The following is a 17860-nucleotide window of genomic DNA, read 5'->3' on the forward strand; positions in this document are numbered from 1 at the left end:
GGATCATTCTTAAATGAAATTCTTCACTTTGGAAAATTTAGATAACATAGATACAAAAGAGAAAAGTCATTATTAACATTTTGACTTGGATAGTTCACTCTTTGTGGATCATACTATATCCACTTTTCTCTTTAAACGGCTTTCAATGGTATCAAATATTTTCCTACAATGTTATTTTAATATTTGCAAAGGATGTGATCGTGTGTACATTCAAGCATTTTTAAAACCAATCTATCATAGTTCAGCTGTTTCCAAGTTTTTGTAATTATAAACAATGCTCTGTCGAACATCCTTGCAGACTGCACACTTGAACAGCATTTTCCCTAAGATAAATTTTTTGTAGGGACACTTCTGAGTCAAAAGATATAAATATTTCAGGGAAGCCTGGGTGGCACAGCGGTTAAGCATCTGCCTTCGGCTCAGGGCGTGATCCCGGCGTTATGGGATCGAGCCCCACATCAGGCTCGTCCTCTGGGAGCCTGCTTCTTCCTCTCCCACTCCCCCTGCTTGTGTTCCCTCTCTCGCTGGCTGTCTCTATCTCTGTAGAATAAATAAATAAAATCTTAAAAAAAAAGATATAAATATTTCTGAATTTTTAGTGGGTGTTATCAGATTTCCTGGTAAAGTTATATGAATTCATATCTACTATCAGCATAGCAAAGATGAACACTGTGGGTCATGTTTTAAAATTAAAACAAATTTCATTTTTTAAAGATTTTTTAAAAAGATTTACTTATTTTAGAGAGAGAGCACGAGCGGGAGGGGCAGAAATAGAGGGAGAGAAAATCTCAAGTAGACTCCGCACTGACTGCAGAGCCTGTCATGGGGCTTCATCTCATGGCCATGAGATCATGACCTGAGCTGAAAGGAAGAGGTGGACACTTAACCAACTAAGCCACCCAGGTGCCCCCAAATTCCAATTTTAGGTTGTGTTTATTTGATTACTAGGAGGTTGAATATCTTTTCTGGTGTGCATTTCCTATTTCTATGAATTATATTATAAATTTCTCCTTATCTCCTTGGCCTGTATCTCTAGCTAAATGTTCATCTCATATATTTGTAGGATTTTTTTTTTCTTTTGGTGATCTACTGTAATGCAAATGTGTTTTCTCTTGTCATTTGCTTCTTTTCATTTTGTTCCTAATATTTTCTTCATTGAAGTTTTGACTTTATATATTTCGACTTGTCCACCTTTCCTTATAGATCTATATCAGAACTCAACCTTGTCAGGTCCTCTTGCACTCTATGATTAGTTGAATATTTATCTTTTACATTTAAATAAATAGAGCATTTGGAATTTATTTGGATATGTCACAAAATAAGGATTCAACTTTTTTCCCCAAATGATGAGCCACTTGTCCCAGCTCGACTTATTGATAATGGACCTTAGATCTTTTCCTCAGCATTTCGAATCACATATCAAGTTTGTTACATACTTAGGTGTATTTCTGAACTTATCATTGCGTTCCAAAAAATTTCCTGTCTTTTCTGAAAATGAAAATGCACAGTGCCACAGTATTTTAATTACTGTAGTTTTATAATATGTTCTAATATCTAATATCTAGGACAGCCACCTCTGTGTCCTTCACACTGTTTATAATTCTTCTAAAAAATATTCTAGACTATTCTCAGACCTTAATGTCCTGGATGTACTTAAAATTATATTTGAGTTTTAAAATATCCAATTGGGGGCGCCTGGGTGGCTCAGTCCTTAAGTGTCTGCCTTCGGCTCAGGTCATGATCCCGGAATCCTGGGATCGAGCCCCGCATCAGGCTCCCTGCTCAGTGGGAAGCCTGCTTCTCCCTCTCCCCTGCCTGTTGCTCCCCCTACTTGTGCTCCCTGTCAAATAAATAAAATCTTTAAAATAAAATAAAATAAAAATAAAATATCCAGTTGGAACATTTATTGAAATTTTAATTTAAAATTATAATTTATTTTAAAATAATTTAATTTAAATTTTTAATTAAAATTTAAATTTATAGATTAATCTGAGAAGAATTTGCATCTTTATAATACTCAGCCTTATCATTGGACATGCCAGGTCTTACCATTTGCTCTAGTTTTCATTTATGTTCTTCAGTAAAGTTTTATAGTTATTTTATTTATTGTATTTTAATTCCAACATAGTTAACATACAGTGTTATGTTAGTCTCAGGTGTAGAATTTAGTGATTCATCACTTACAACATCTGGTGCTCATCACAAGTGCCCTCCTTAATACCCATCGCCTATTTAACCCATCCCTGTACCCTCCTCCCCTCTGGTAACCATCAGTTTGTTCTCTATAGTTAAGAGTTTATTTCTTGGTTTGTCTCTCTTTGTTCATTTGTTGTTTCTTAAATTACACATATGAGTGAAATCATATGACTTATTTCACTTAAATTGTACTCTCTAGCTCCATCCACGTCATTGCAAATGGCAAGACTTCATTCTTTTTTATTGCTGAGTAATACTCCTGTGTGTGTGTGTGTGTGTGTGTGTGTACCACATCTTCTTTATCCATTCATCTATCGATGAACACTTAGGCTGCTTCCATAATTTGGCTATTGTAAATAATACTGCTATAAACGTAGAGGTGCATATATGCCTTTGAATTAATATTTTTGTATTTTGGAGGTAAATACCCAGTAGCATGATTACTGGATCATAGGATAGTTCTATTTTTAACTTTTTGAGGAACCTCCATACTGTTTTCCACAGCAGCTGCTCCAGTTTGCATTCCCACCAACAATGCAAGAGGCGTTCCTCTTTCTCCACAGCCTCACCAACACTGTTTCTCGCGTTGTTGATTTTAGCCATTCTGACAGGTGTGAGGTGATATCTCACTGTAGTTTTGATTTGCATTTCCCTGATGATAAGTTATGTTGAGCCACTTTTCATGTGTCTGTTGGCCATCTGGATGTCTTTGGAGAAATGTTCATTTCTTCTGTCCAATTTTTAATTGGATTCTTTGTTTTTGGATGTTGATTTGTTTAAATTCTTTATATACTTTGTATACTAACCCATTATTGGATATGTCATTTGCAAATATCTTCTCTCATTCCATAGGTTGCCTTTTAGTTTTGTTGGTTGTTTCCTTCTCTGTGCAGAAGATTTTTATTTTGATGTGGTCCATACAATTTATTTTTGCTTTTATTTCTCTTGCCTAAGGAGACATATCTAGAAAAAATGTTGCTAGACTTATCTAGAAAATTATAGTTATTTTAAACAGGTGTGAGGTGCCTGGGTGACTCATTTGGTTAAGCATCTGCCTTTGGCTCAGATATGATCGCAGGGACATGGGATCAAGACCTGCATGCTTCTCCCTCTGCCCCTCCCCCTGCTCGTGCTTTCTCTCTCTCTCTCTCTCAAATAAATAAATAAAATCATAAATAAAATCATAAATAAATAAATAAATAAATAAATAAATAAATAAATTCTGCAAGTTTTGCTTCATCCAAGGTGTTATATCATTGTTCTTGTCATTACTACTGGCACCTATTTTTCCATTGTGTTTTCCAACTGGTTGCTACTTTTCTATAGCATTCTATTCCTAAATTATCATTCAATAAGAGACAAATAGTCTAATTAGTTCCAATAGTACTTTTAATTTTGGTTAAAAAACACATAAGGTAAATTTTACAATTTTAGCCATTTTAAGTGTATAATACAGCAGTCTTAATTATATGCATATTGCTGTGCAACAAGATCTGTAGTACTCCGCCTTGCAAAACTGAAACTCTATATCCATTGAAAAATAACTCCCTTTTCCCCTCTCCCAGCCCCTTACTTGTAATTTCTCTTTCTATTGGTTTGACTACTTTAGATGCTTCATATAAGTGGGGCAACACAGTTTTTCTCTTTTCGTAACTGGCTTATTTCACTTAGCATAATGTTCTCAAGGTTCATCTATGCTGTAACATATAACAGGCTTTCCTTGACTTTATTGTCTTGGGTTTTCCATATGGCCAATTATATAATCTATAAATAATTATAACTTTCTCTACTTTTCCAATTTTTATTTCATTTCTTTTTCTGGTATTTTATTATCTATAAGAATCTTGGCTGAGAATTTCAAGTAATTCCTCATCATGTTACATTTTAGTAGCATACTTCCATTATTACTTTTTTTGTTTACTGAGGTTTTTAAATATCAGGAATGGATGTTAATAGATTATCGTATGTTGAAGCATTTTTGAAATTTTAAAATAAACCCTATTTGGGTATGTTACATCACTCTTTTAAAAATATGCTCAAATAGGGGTGCCTGGGTGGCTTAGTCAGTTAAGCATCTGACATAATTTTAGCTCAGGTTGCGATCTCAGGATTGTGATATCAAGCCCCGCATCAGGCTCCATGCTGGATGTGGAGGTTGCTTGAGATTTTCTCTCTCCCTCTCCTTCTGTCCTCCCCCATTCCCTCACTAAAAAAATATTTTTTTCTACAGTCTCATTTTAATTATTACAAAGGATGCGATTGTACAATTGTGTGTACATTCAAACGTTTTTAAAATTCATCCTTTGTAGATGTATATCTCAATGAGTTTTGTGATATGTGTAATCATGTAACCACCAAACACTCAAGATATAAAATAGTCCGATTATCCCCAAAATGTTACCCCATGCCAGCCTCTGGCAACTCTCACCCTGTTGCTTATAGTTTTGCCCTTTAAAAAAATATCATGTAGTGCTTGATTGGGCAGCACATATACTAAAATTGGAATGATACAGAAAAGATTAGTTTAGCCCCTGAGCAAGGATGACACAAATTTGCAAATAATTTCATGAATTTTTTTAAAAGTCATATACATATTAAAGGGGACTCTCTGTAGTGGAAAGGAAAGACCAAAAGTGACAAAGACAAAAAGAAACAGAAAATCTCCAGAAGCAACAGCAAAACAAGTAATAAAATGTCATATACATGGAACCATACAGCATGTAGCCTTTTGTGTCTGACTTCGTTGACTCATCATGATGCTTTTGAGATTCATCAGGTTGTTACATGTATGAGTAATTCATTCCTTTTCTTTGCTCAGTAGTATTTTTCATTGTTGAGTGGTTGGGTTTAACAGACTTTGTTTATCCATTCACCGGTTGATAAACATATGGGTTATTTCTGATTTTTAGTGACTATGAATGAAGTTGCCAGCAATAGTCGCCTATAGGTTTTATTTGTATGTATGTCTTCCTTCCTTTTGGGTAAATAGCTAGGAGTGGAATTGCTGGGTCATATGGTAGGCACAAATTTTACCTTTATATGAAGCTGTCAAATTGTTTTCCAAAGTGACTACACTGTTGCCTATATGCACCAACAATGTATGAGAGTTCCATTTGCTCTACAACCTCAGTTGCACTTCCTATCGTCAGCTTTGCCATTCTAACAAGTGGCATCTCATTGTGGTTTTAATATGCATTTCCCTAGTAACGAGTGATGTTAACATGTTTACATGTGCTAATTGGTCATTCAAATCTCTTCTTTGGTGATGTGTATGTTCAAATAGTTTGCAAATTAAAATCTCTTTCTTATTATTGAGTTACAGAGTTTTTAGACATTTTGAATGTAAGTCGTTTATCAAATTATTTCCAAATATTTTCTCTCTGTGGTTTGATTTTTTATTTTTCTTAGTAATGGCTTTTAAAGAATATAAATCTAAAATTTTTATTAAGTCCATTTAATCAGTTTTTTTTCTGTTATGATTCATGGTTTTTGTGTCTTAAATTTAAGAAATATTTGTTTAATATAAAATCATAAAGATATTTTCCCATGTTTTATTCTAGGGATTTTATAGTTTTAGGCTTTACATTTAGGTCTATGACCATTTTGGGTTAACTTTTGTGTATGTGATGAGTAAAAAATTGAGATTTTATTTAATTTTAATTTTTTTGACATATAAATGTTCCATTTTTCCAGCACCATTTACTTAAAAGACTACACTTTTCCCACTGAACCACCTGGACAGTTGTGTCAAAAATCAGTTGTCTATATCTGTGGCAAATTTATAGACCCCCTATTCTGTCTTATTGATCTATATGTCTACATTTACTTGACTGTCTCACTGTCTTTATTAGTGTAGCATTATACTAAGTTTTTTTTTTAAGTATAGTTGACACACAATGTTACATTAGTTTCAGGTGTACGACATAGTGATTTAACAAGTTTATACATTATTTTATGTTCATCTCAAGTGTAACTACCATCTGTCCCATTACATTCCTATTACAATATCATTGACTGTATTCCTTATACTGTGCCTTGTATTCATTAACTTATTTATTCCATAACACGAAGGCTGTATCTCTGTCACCCTTCACCTATTTTGCCCACTCTCCCACCTATCCTTCCTTCTGGTAACCATCAGATTGTTCTCTATATTTATAGGTCTGATTCTGCTTTTTTGTTTGTTTATTCATTTGTTTATTTGCTTTTAGATCCCACTTATGAATGGAATCAGATGTTATTTGTCTTTCTCAATCTGACTTATTTCACTTAGCATAATACCCTTTTGGTCCATCCATTTTGTTTCAAATGACTCAATCTCATCCTTTTTTTATGGTTGCATAATATTTCATTGTTTATATAAAAATCATGTTTTCCTTTTCTGTTTGCCTATTGATGGACACTTAGGTTGCTTCCATAGCTTGGCTATTGTAAATAATGTGGCAATAAATAAAGGGGTGCATTTATCTTTTCAAATTAGTCTTTTCATTTTATTTGGGTTAATATCCAATAGTGGAATTATTGGGTCATATGATTTTCTATTTTTAATATTTTGAGGAACTTCCATACTCTTTTTTACAGTGGCTGTACCAAGAGGACACGAGCGTTCCTTGAAATCAGTTGATATTCTACTTTTTCAAAGTTGTTTTGGCTATTTTAGGTACCAGATTTTCTATATTTAATTTTATTTTATTTATTTATTTTTTTTAATTTTATTTATTTATTCGACAGGATAGAGACAGCCAGCGAGAGAGGGAACACAAGCAGGGGGAGTGGGAGAGGAAGAAGCAGGCTCATAGCAGAGGAGCCTGATGTGGGGCTTGATCCCATAACGCCGGGATCACACCCTGAGCCGAAGGCAGACGCTTAACCGCTGTGCCACCCAGGCGCCCCTCTATATTTAATTTTAGAATAAGCTTTTGATTTATAATTTATGCAAAGTATCCTACTGGGATTTTGGTTGAGATTGATTAAAATCAATAGATCAATTTAAGTAGAGTTGACATCTCAGATTGAGTCTTGCAATCCATGAATATGGTATATCTATTTATGAAGGCATTTAAGTTCTCTTATCAGTGTTTTATAGTTTTCAGTGCATAAATCTTACACATATTTGGTTAGATTTATTTCATTTTTTTTCATGTTTTTGATGCTATTGCAAATGACATTTAAAAATTTGATTTCTGATTGTTCATTGCTAGTAGATAGATATAATTGATTTTTGTATATTGACTTGCATATTGCAACCTTGCTAAACTCACTTATTACTTCTAGTACCATTAAAAAATAGATCATGTGGATTTTCTACTTAGATGATGATGTTGTCTGCAAATAAAGAATTTTATTTCTTCCTTTATAATTGTTTTATTTCTTTTATTTCTTTTTATTGCATGTTTGCACTGGTTATACTCTCCAGTGTAATGGAGCAAACATCCTTGTTGCCTCCTTGATTTTAGTGAGAAGAGCATCCCATTTCTTACCACTAAGTACAATGTTAGTTATAGGTTTTCACAGATGGCCTTTATAAGGTTGAGAAAGTTCCTTTCTATTCCTAGCTTGCTGAAAATGTTATCATATCATGAATGGATGTTGGATTTTGTCAAATAGTTTTTTGGGTTTTTTTTTTTTTTTTTTGCATCTGTTGATATGAACACAGAGCATTTTGTTTATAGTTCACTGACATGACTGGCTAACATTCAAGTATTGAATCAACCTTGCATTTTGGGGATAAACTCTATTTGATCATGATGTATAATCTTTTATATATTGATGGAATCAATTTGACAAAATTTTGTTAAGGATTTCTGTGTTTGTATTCATGAAATTTTTTTCCTATAATGTCTTTCTTTGGATTTGCTATCAGGATAATGCTGGCCTCATAAAATGACTCTGGAAATGTTTTCTTCCCTTCTACTTTATGTAAGTGTTTTTATGAAATTGGCATATTTCTTCCTTACATATTTGGTAGAATTCAGCAGTGAACCCGTCTAGGCCTGAAGTATTGTTTATGGTAGAGTTTGGATGACAAATTCATTTGCTTTAATAAAGGACAAGGGTGCCTGGCTAGCTCAGTCAGTAGAGCATGTGACTCTTGGTCTCAGGGTTGTGAGTTCAAGCCCCATGTTGGGCATGGAGCTTACTTAAGAAAAATAAATAAATAAATAAATAAATAATAAAAATAAATTAAAAATGGCACTTATTAAATGGACAGCTATGTGTGTTCTATGAGCAAGATACTGTAGAGCTGTGGGGAACACCAAAAGAATATAATCTAGGATCTGCTATAAGCTGGAGAGTATCATGCCTGAATGTTCGGAAAATAATAAAGGACAATTAAGATTATCTTCTTTTTTTTTTTTTAAGATTTTATTTATTTATTCGACAGAGATAGAGACAGCCAGCGAGAGAGGGAACACAAGCAGGGGGAGTGGGAGAGGAAGAAGCAGGCTCATAGCGGAGGAACCTGATGTGGGGCTCGATCCCATAACGCCAGGATCACGCCCTGAGCCGAAGGCAGATGCTTAACCGCTGTGCCACCCAGGCGCCCCAATTAAGATTATCTTCTTGAGTACTGTATATGTTTCAAGGAACTTGTCTATTTCTCCTAAGCTATCAATTCATTGGTGTAAAGATGTTTATACTATTATCTTATTATCCTTTTAGTTTCTGTAGGGTTTATATTGATGTCCTCGCTTTCATTGCTAATATTGGTAAACCGTGTCTTCCCTCTTTTTTTTTCTTGATCAACATGGCTAGAAGTTTATCAATTGTATTGATCTTTTCAAAGGATAGCTTTTAACTTTATTGATTTGTCTCTCTGTTTTGAATTTTATTGATTTCTGCTCTTTATTATGTCCCTCCCTTTGCTTGCTTTGGTTTTAATTTGATCACTTCTTTTAAATTTCATAAATGGAATCTTAGATTATTAATTAAAGAACTTGTTTTCCAATATAAACATTTAATGCTATATATTTTCCTCTTGACTACAGTTTTTAATGTGAAAAATGAACTTGCTTCATGCTTAGGTTGAATTGACAGGTTTCTAAATGCTTAATGACAGTGTCTGCATGTCTTATCATGGACTGATCGATAAACATTTTGGTCAGCAGGTCACATTTGAGTATCTCTACTTTAGATGATGGGACCTGGGTTCTAACCCAGGTTTGCTCACCAAAAGGATTAAGAGGTGAGGGCTGGAAGGAGAGTATAGTACCTGCAACCTATGGGCCAGCCAACTAGAAAGAGAAAAGGACAGGCCTTGTGGAAACAGAAACCTTTAATGCCCCACATCACCCAGGAGAGGGAAATGGCTGCAAGGAATCTAGCCCTCTCCCACCTTAGGGAGTAGTCCTTAGGAGGAAGGGCTAACTGTCATTCTAACATCCAGAAGAAAATAGAAATTCTGGTTCTACAAGCCTATGTAAATGAGAAAGAAAGACAATGCTTCTACTCTCCTTCTCACTCTCCCATTACCATCCACTTTCCTGATTCAACCACCTTAGGAAAAAACTACATTTGATAGTTTCCTTTTTTTAATTTAAATTCAATTAGCTAACAAATAGTACATCATTAGTTTTTGATATAATGTTCAATGATTCATTAGTTGCGTATAACACCCAGTGCTCATCACATCACATGCCCTCCTTAATACTCATCATCCAGTTACCCCATCCCCCCACTCACCTCCCTATCCACAATCCTCAGTTTATTTCCCCAGAGTCAAGAGTCTCTCATGGTTTGTCTCCCTCTCTGATTTCTTCCCATTCAGTTTTCCCCCCTTCCCTTGTTGTCCTCTGCATTATTTCTTATATTCCACATATGAGTGAAATCATATGATAATTGTCTTTCTCTGATTGACTTATTCCTAACTAAGCTCACAGTGTTTAAGTGCTATGCATAAACTCAACCAGCTTGTTAGTGTTAACAAGAGAGAATGAAAGATTTCTTGACTCTTAGCTTAATATATTCTTTCCATAATGGTAAGTTTAAATTATATTTCCCTTGTCTTTTAGCTTATAATCAAAGTGAAGGGTGTGTGTGTGTGTCTGTGTGTGTGTAGAAAAAGAGAGCGATGTGGATTTTCATTATTTAAAGGTTTTGATTAATCAACCTCTGGTTAAAAGAGATAAATGTCATATCAAAGATTTCTGTATTAAGAAATAGGAATTCAAATATACCATATTGTCAACAGTGAGATATGTCAAAGTCATTGAATTTTGGAGCTAGGATCTGTCTAACTCAAAACTCTGTGCTCTTTTCACTTTGTCTCAGTGCTTCTCGCATGTGATTACAAGCCCCAAGTCATAAAGGCACTTGGCTTTCAAGTCCCAAAGGCATAATTTTCTTGCTGTTTTCTCAATTGCAAACACTTGCCCCCAGAGTACTGACCCTGGGACATAGGGCTCTAATTGTCCTTATTCTCACTTTACAAGAGGAACGAAGGTTTTCCCAGAGTAGTGTTTGAAGCTGAAAGTAGTGTTGAAAGAGCAGTTGCTCCTCTTACTAAATTGTCCCAAGAGCAAGAAGTCAGTTTGCTCTCTCCTCCCAGCCAGGCTCCCACCCCCAACCCACACCCCTTTTTACCAAAGCAAAGGAGTATGCATCTATCTGCATAGTCATTAAAATGCACCAAGTCTCAGAACTGGCTTTCTCTCCCCCCATTCTACTGCCTGACAAAGGATTTGTGACAAAAGACCTTCTTCCCGGTTTGTAAAACAGTTGTGTAAAACTCGGACTGTAAAGTCACAGTTGACTGCTTTAATGTGGAACAGCTGGGAGGGTGTAGACACACTGGCAGGTTGAGACAGGGACTGGGAATGGTCCCCCATTCTGCGAAGGGTCGACTTAGTCACACCACCTGCTGCCCCTATTATTTCAAGAGCAAACCAGTCATGACAGCCTCAACAGACGGACACACGGCACCAGACGGTGCAAGGGAAGTTAAGAAAAGATAAATTAAGTGATCAATAAAGATAAGGGACCTGCTCAGCAGTAAATGGTGCTGACAGACCAGACAAAACATGAAGCAAACGGGCATTTGATAATGTGGGGGTGTGCGGAGCTTAGCGTCAACCTTCATAGTATTGACATTTCGGAGACCACTGGGACATTGGCAGTGGATTTTCCTGGCTGGGCTGACTTGTGTTGGAGATGGTTGCCTTTATCTTTCCATTGTACATGTAGAAGGGTTCAAGGTCCATTTTAGAAGTGTACTAAGCCATATACATGGAGGAGGTCACAGCTGGCATTGACCTAAGCCAAACTAGGTGGTGCATGGGGGTGAAATTTGAAGTCTAAGGTCCACAAAGACGCCTCTTCTTTTGACTTATTTGTTGAACATTCACTAATTTGTTCATTTCATCTAATCTGGAACAAGTATTTGTTATGGACTAGGCACAGTGCTAGGCCATACTGGGTATGGTGATTGTAGCAGTGATGATGGTACAAAATTGTGGTCGTTTCCCTAGAGGATGTTATAGACTAATGAGAGATACAGCCATCCCACTCACACCCTGTGCCCCCAAACCAGTTTAGATGTAATCTCTTAAGTACTATAGTAGAGGGATGTACAACACGCCAGAGAGTGACTCAGTCTGCTTGCAGGAATCAAGAACATGTTTACAGAGGAGGCTAAGATGGAGAAAGTTCAAGGAAAGACATTTCTGGCAGACGACACAGCACAAAAAGCACAGATATGACAAATGTGGCCTTCCTTCCCAGATCTGGATCTGAGTTCTCAAAATCACAGGCTACTCAAGGGTGAGTGATCTAAATAGTATAGTTTTATTAACATAAACATGAGTATATAGTAAAGGAAAACAAAAATTCAAATTAATTTTTTGAGATAAAGTCTAATGCTTCCAAGAAATTCTGGGCTTTTCTTTAAGGCTGTTTCAGGCTTTGTCCCCAGATACTCTTGGGGTTTGTGCTTATTCTTCTCTGTCATAAGTAGAAACATTTGAGACTTAGGCATGAGGTGTTCGGTTTGCTGTAGCTAGAAAATGAGATGTTGGAAGAAATGGTTAGGACGGGCGGGAGGAAAGAGCAGGAACAAGGCTGGTCAGAGGGGATGTGGCCATATTGAGAAAGATCTCCATGCCTCCTGTTTAGATGGAGTTCTATAACGTACAAAGTACTTTTACAGAAGTATTTCCTCTGACCTTCATCATGACCCCATCAATGGCTTTGAAATGGGGATAACATGAGCATATCTGTGGAATTTGTTGTTTAATATTTGAGTTTAAGAAAGGATCTCTGGCTTTTGTAAGAACGAACTTGCTGGACAGATAAGAGAAGGAAACTAAAATTACTGAGGGCCCACAATGTGCCAAGCACTTTAACATTCACTATCTTATAAAAATTTGTCCACAGTTGACTGAAGACTCAAAATAAAATTAGCTTAAATAGGTGGAATATTTTTAATTAATCGTAAGGATATTCAGAGGTAGTCTTTGCAGGGCTGGCATGGGAGCCACACTGTCTCACGATCGAGACTCCTCTAGCTCTTTTGTCAATCATCCTCAGGAATTTGTTGAGTTCCAGCTGTCATGTCTTTGTTCCAAGAAATAGGAAAAATTAAAGAAGGGCATGGAACACTCCTAATTAGATCTCACTGGCCCACATTCAGTCATGGGTACACAGCTAGCTGCAGAGGATGCTGGGAAATGTAGTCTTCTAATCAGGCCGCAATGTGCTCAGATAAAAAGGAAGAGAATGAATCCTGGGATTGACAACTAGAAGTTTTGCCACACAATTATCATCTAGGTGAGGAAGCAGTTCAGAGAAGGTAGATGAATTTGTTCCAAGTCATAAACCATAAAACTGTGGAGCCTAGGTTCAATTCAAGTTCTTACTAGATCTGAATCTGATGCTACTTCTACTCTGTGTTCCACTTGGACCTGGGGTGGTGGTGGGTAAAGAATGATAAACTTAAAGCTGAAAAAATAAGAGTACATTGACTAGCATAATGAAGGCATGAACTGATGATAAAATAAACTCTTATACCGTATATTTATAATAACAATGAACTACCATGTCTTGAATCTTGACCACCTATAAAACTTTAGCTCATTAATACTCCCAAATTTGGGAGATAGTTATCATTAGTTCTTATTTACAGATCAGAGAGGTGAAATAATAAATAAGACTCAGAGAGGTTAAATAATATGCTTATATAAGATTCTCTGCTCTATCTTTATGTCATGCTATCTCTCAATGTATCATTAGAAAATAAATTTTGGGGGCGCCTGGGTAGCGCAGTCGTTAAAGCGTCTGCCTTCGGCTCAGGGCGTGATCCTGGCGATCCGGGATCGAGTCCCACATCAGGCTCCTCCGCTGGGAGCCTGCTTCTTCCTCTCCCACTCCCCCTGCTGTGTAAAAAAAAAGAAAATAAATTTTGATTTATGTAGGTTTTTATTTGTCTACAGTTTTTCTGAAATATTGCCATAATTAATTCAGAGCTCAACGGAAGTCCTTATGATTCAATTTCCTTTCCACGGGTAGTGGGGACACTCAAGCACAGGAGTGTAACAATGGCAACCACGGCAATAACAGTGATTATAGTTACAGTGTGTTGGGTGCCATAGGGTAGGTGAGTCTCCAGCCTTGTCTCCCAATGCCTGCCTCCACTAACCATCCTCCATGACCCCTGTCAAGGGAAGAAGCATTGCTAAATGAATAACAAGAATCTAAAACATTGAATGGACGTAGTTATCAATAGACAGGGCCACTCTGTTAAAATACCGCTACCATTTCCTGCTACCTCTCTGCGGTGAGCAGATCCAGAGAGGGCCCGGCACATCAGCCTGGGCCCAATCATCTCTCTCTTCCTATATTTTTTCCTCTCCTCTTACCTCCTCCTCTCTCTGTTGCTTCTTCCTCTTTCTTTCTCTCTTCCTTTTTTCCCCCCTCTCTTCCTTCTTTCCAAACCTGGGAAACTTTTTCTTTCTCTTGTTTGACTTCCTTTTCCTGTGAGTCCCCCAGAAGGTAGATGATTCTGAGATTGAAATTCAGGAGGAGAGGAGAGTGCAGTCTCTGCTTCGTCCTCAAGCTGAAACCATGTGCTCCACCAAAGCTTTTCTGGAACTCAGAACAAGGGTGTGCCAGTAGATAATGCTAAAAGGACACTTTGATTTCCATCCACTTTTGTTCCTCACGAGTTTAACTCCCTCAGAAGGAGGGGAGAGTGCAGGGCAGGATTTGTTGATGCCTGGGTTCCTCACTCTGATATTATCAATTCTTCCTTCACCAATAAGAAGAGTTTAACATGTGCCAGGCACCTGCACTTTATATGCAGGACTTCACACACTCCATACATCAGCTGTCTAAAGGAGTCACAGAGCAAAGGACTTGCCAGTGCGTGGCCATGCCACCAGGATCAAAATCCAGATCTGTCTGACTCTAACCCTACTCTTTCTGATGGCATGTATCGGTCCCCTCCAAAGTGCAAAGGGAACCCACATGTGCCAGTCAACCGTGGACTGGGAGCTGTTGTAACCCTAGATGAAATGGAAGATCCCCAGTTTTTCAAAAGCTGTTCTAGTCGTGACCATCCTAGTCTTTGATTAATGCTTTGCATATGTGAGCTGATTCCAGACCAAGGTGGCCACGGAACTGTTTCCTTTTATGAACTCGGCTCCGACTCTAGTCCTGAAGAGGCAATGGTCCATTAGTGTTGTCATATCTGCTCAGTAGGCATACCACATCCAAACTTGATCTCAGCAAACACCTGGAAGTGTTATGCCAGGGTGTAGAAGGTTCCAGAGGCAGCCATCTTATGCTTCCTTTGGTTGTTCTGCCTTCTTCTAGCCAAGTTTTTCTTAGCAATTTCTGGGCATCTTTTTCTTCCCCACGTGACAATTACTGATCTAAGTAAGTGAGACATTGGGACATCATGGACAAGCTTATAATGGAGTGCCTGAAACACCAGTCCTAGTCCAGGCTCTTCTCTGTGCTAGCTGTGGACCTCTCTGCACACTAGTGTCTTCAGCTGCTTAGTAGAGGTGACAAAATGCTATTGAGCCCCAGTGAGTTAGTAATGCACAGCCGTGTCTTGTGAAATAACCAAACAAATGTCATTTTTTGGTAATGATTTTCACTCTCGAATCTGTGCTTCTTGAGAAAAGAGACCATGTCTTATTCACCTTAGCTTACCTGTCACCAGGGAGAATAACTACAAGATTTTTATAAGAATTAATTGGAAGAAATCTCTGTAATGCACCCAGTGTGGAGCCTACATAAAGAGGTGGGAAATGAATATTAAATCTTTCCCTCTTGACTCCTTTGTTTTGTGTCCCCAGCTCTTAGCACGTACTAAACATTAGCAAATATTGAGATAGGCAGTACAACATATGGATTATTAACAACAGCAATAGTCATCATCAATACTTGTGCAGACTCTGCACCAGGCAGTATTCTGAGTGTGGTATATATATCCACTCACTTAATCCTCATAGCTACCCTTCTAGGAGAGTCCTATTATTATCCTCATTTTATAGATGAGGAAACAGACAGGAAGAGGTCAGTTACATTTCCCAAGGCATCATGCTAACACCTAGCAAAGCCAAGATTTGCACATAGACTGTCCTGCTCTAGAGCTAAGAGTGTGGATCATAGACCATGGGTGCAAATGGCCAACAGTTCTTTACAGCTCTTCCCATCAAGGGGCAGAATCTATCTTCCCACCCACTGAGCCTGGGCTGGCTTTGTGACTTGCTTTGATCAACGGGACGCAGGGAAGTAACTATGAGTTCTGGACCTAGACCCCAGTAAGCCTTGTAGCTTCTGCTCTCACTGTCTTGAGAGGCTGTCACCAGCTGAACAAATCAGTATTACTTTCCTTAAAGATCACATGGAAAGAGGACCAGACATCCTCGTCATCCCACTTGAGGCCCAGCCCTGTAAGTGAGGCCATCCTAGACCGTCCAGCCCCAGCCACCCCAGCCCAGAGCATCATAAGCTTTCAGCTAAAACACAGAATCATGAGAAATAATAAAATGGCTGTTGTTTTAAACCATGAGGTTTGAAGTGATTTGTTATGTAACAGGAGGGTTGATCTGCTTAGAGGCCGTGTGTCCTTAGGTAGGCTACTTAGCCTCGCTGACCTTAGGTTCATTACTTACAAATCAGAATATTATTCCCACTTCACAGAATACCGCATGTTCGGCGTGCTGTGTGGTAAGTAGGTGCTCAAAAAATGTTAAATTTTTCTCCCGTGAAGAATATATTATGCAAAGATAAGCTTTAGTGGGATGCAAAGTGGCTAAAAGATCAATTTGTAGATTAGGATTACAAATGTAAAGACATGATAGGTCACACACGCTTGGAACAAGTAAGGGGTATATTGAATTTTTGCTAAGAGGGGATTTAGAGTGTTGGTTGCATGGTTGGATTTGAGGACCTTTAAGGTTCATTCTGTTCTTGAGATATGATGAATATCTGGCATCAAGGATTATATGAGCCAGGTTAAAACTTTTTCCTCTTCTCTTTTCCTCTCTATCTTTCTAAGAACATTTCCTTTAATGCACACTGGTAATGTCCGATTCGGGTTGAAACTATACATGCTTTGTTGAGTGGGTGTGTTTCTAACTCTAACACAGCAGAGAGTAGGGTCTCAAAAATGTTAGCTGAATTGAGCATGTAGCACAGAGGATCCAGCTGCTTTTACTAACAATGTTACCAGGAATGGACAAAATAATTAAAAATAACAAAGGCAGAAGGAGATAGAGATAGAGAGTTTTGTTTTGCAAATTGGTAGAACACATATAAATGTGCCCATAGAATGATTAGGATGTGGTGTTTTTATTCATCTGTTTGTTTTTCTGGCTTGCTTGCTTGGTTTTTGTTTGTTTTGTTTTTAAAGGTTTGATTTTACAATGGGAAACCCTTTATTATGACTGATATTGCTGATTCTCTGTTGCTTATGGGGGGTCTCTTTGGATCCCTTAATCTCGCTAAACAATTTATCACTAAAAACCCTTCAAATGACCAAACTCAGACACTCAGACTGGCATTTGGTGGATTTTTTAATGTGTCCCTTCAGTAGAGACATATCGTAGCATAAACCAAATCAAAATGGAATGTTTTAGCAATTGATAAACGTATTTGCACTGCAAGTTTCACATCAGAATTTGGGGGGGTGCACTGTGTAGGGGCTGTGGCTGTTAATAAAGAAAACTAAAAATACAAAGTAAACCTTTGCAGAATCTGAGTTGAAATATTCTATACTTCTCCAATATTTTTATGGAAGACAAAATCCCTCATCCACATTTCCCTCCTATATTCCCTGGCTTCCAACTCTGGCCTTGTGATCCGCCCACATTTCCCTTCTTCACTCTTTGCTGGTGCAAGTCCTCTCCCGGCTTTGCAAACCCCAGCACTGCTGATGAATAAACATAGTTCTGTCTGTGGCGCCCCATACACTTTGGAGACAATGTTCAGCTTCAAAGTTTTCAGAATTGCCCGGTCCGGTTTTGTTAACGACATTAGTGGGACCGCATTGTCGGGGTTAGAGGCGAGACAATGGCGCATCTCTTACATCATCAAGCACAAGGAGCTCTGTCTCCAGCTGTACAAACAGCACAGGAAATGGATTTTTTTTTCATGTTATTTTTCGTCTATTAAAATTATGCAAACCCGGCAAATACAACAATTGCTTTGTTAAGAC

At 37.6% G+C, this 17860-nt stretch overlaps 1 non-coding gene across 1 annotated transcript; it reads left to right on the forward strand.

Annotated features, from left to right (window-relative positions):
- Positions 1 to 4665: 4665 nt before the first annotated feature.
- Positions 4666 to 4773, forward strand: LOC121104842. Its single transcript, XR_005837220.1, has one exon. It is a non-coding gene; the product is annotated as a U6 spliceosomal RNA (small nuclear RNA).
- Positions 4774 to 17860: the final 13087 nt, after the last annotated feature.

This window comes from Ursus maritimus, unplaced genomic scaffold (genome assembly GCF_017311325.1).
Source record: "Ursus maritimus isolate PB19 unplaced genomic scaffold, ASM1731132v1 scaffold_23, whole genome shotgun sequence".
Lineage (NCBI taxonomy): Eukaryota > Metazoa > Chordata > Mammalia > Carnivora > Ursidae > Ursus > Ursus maritimus.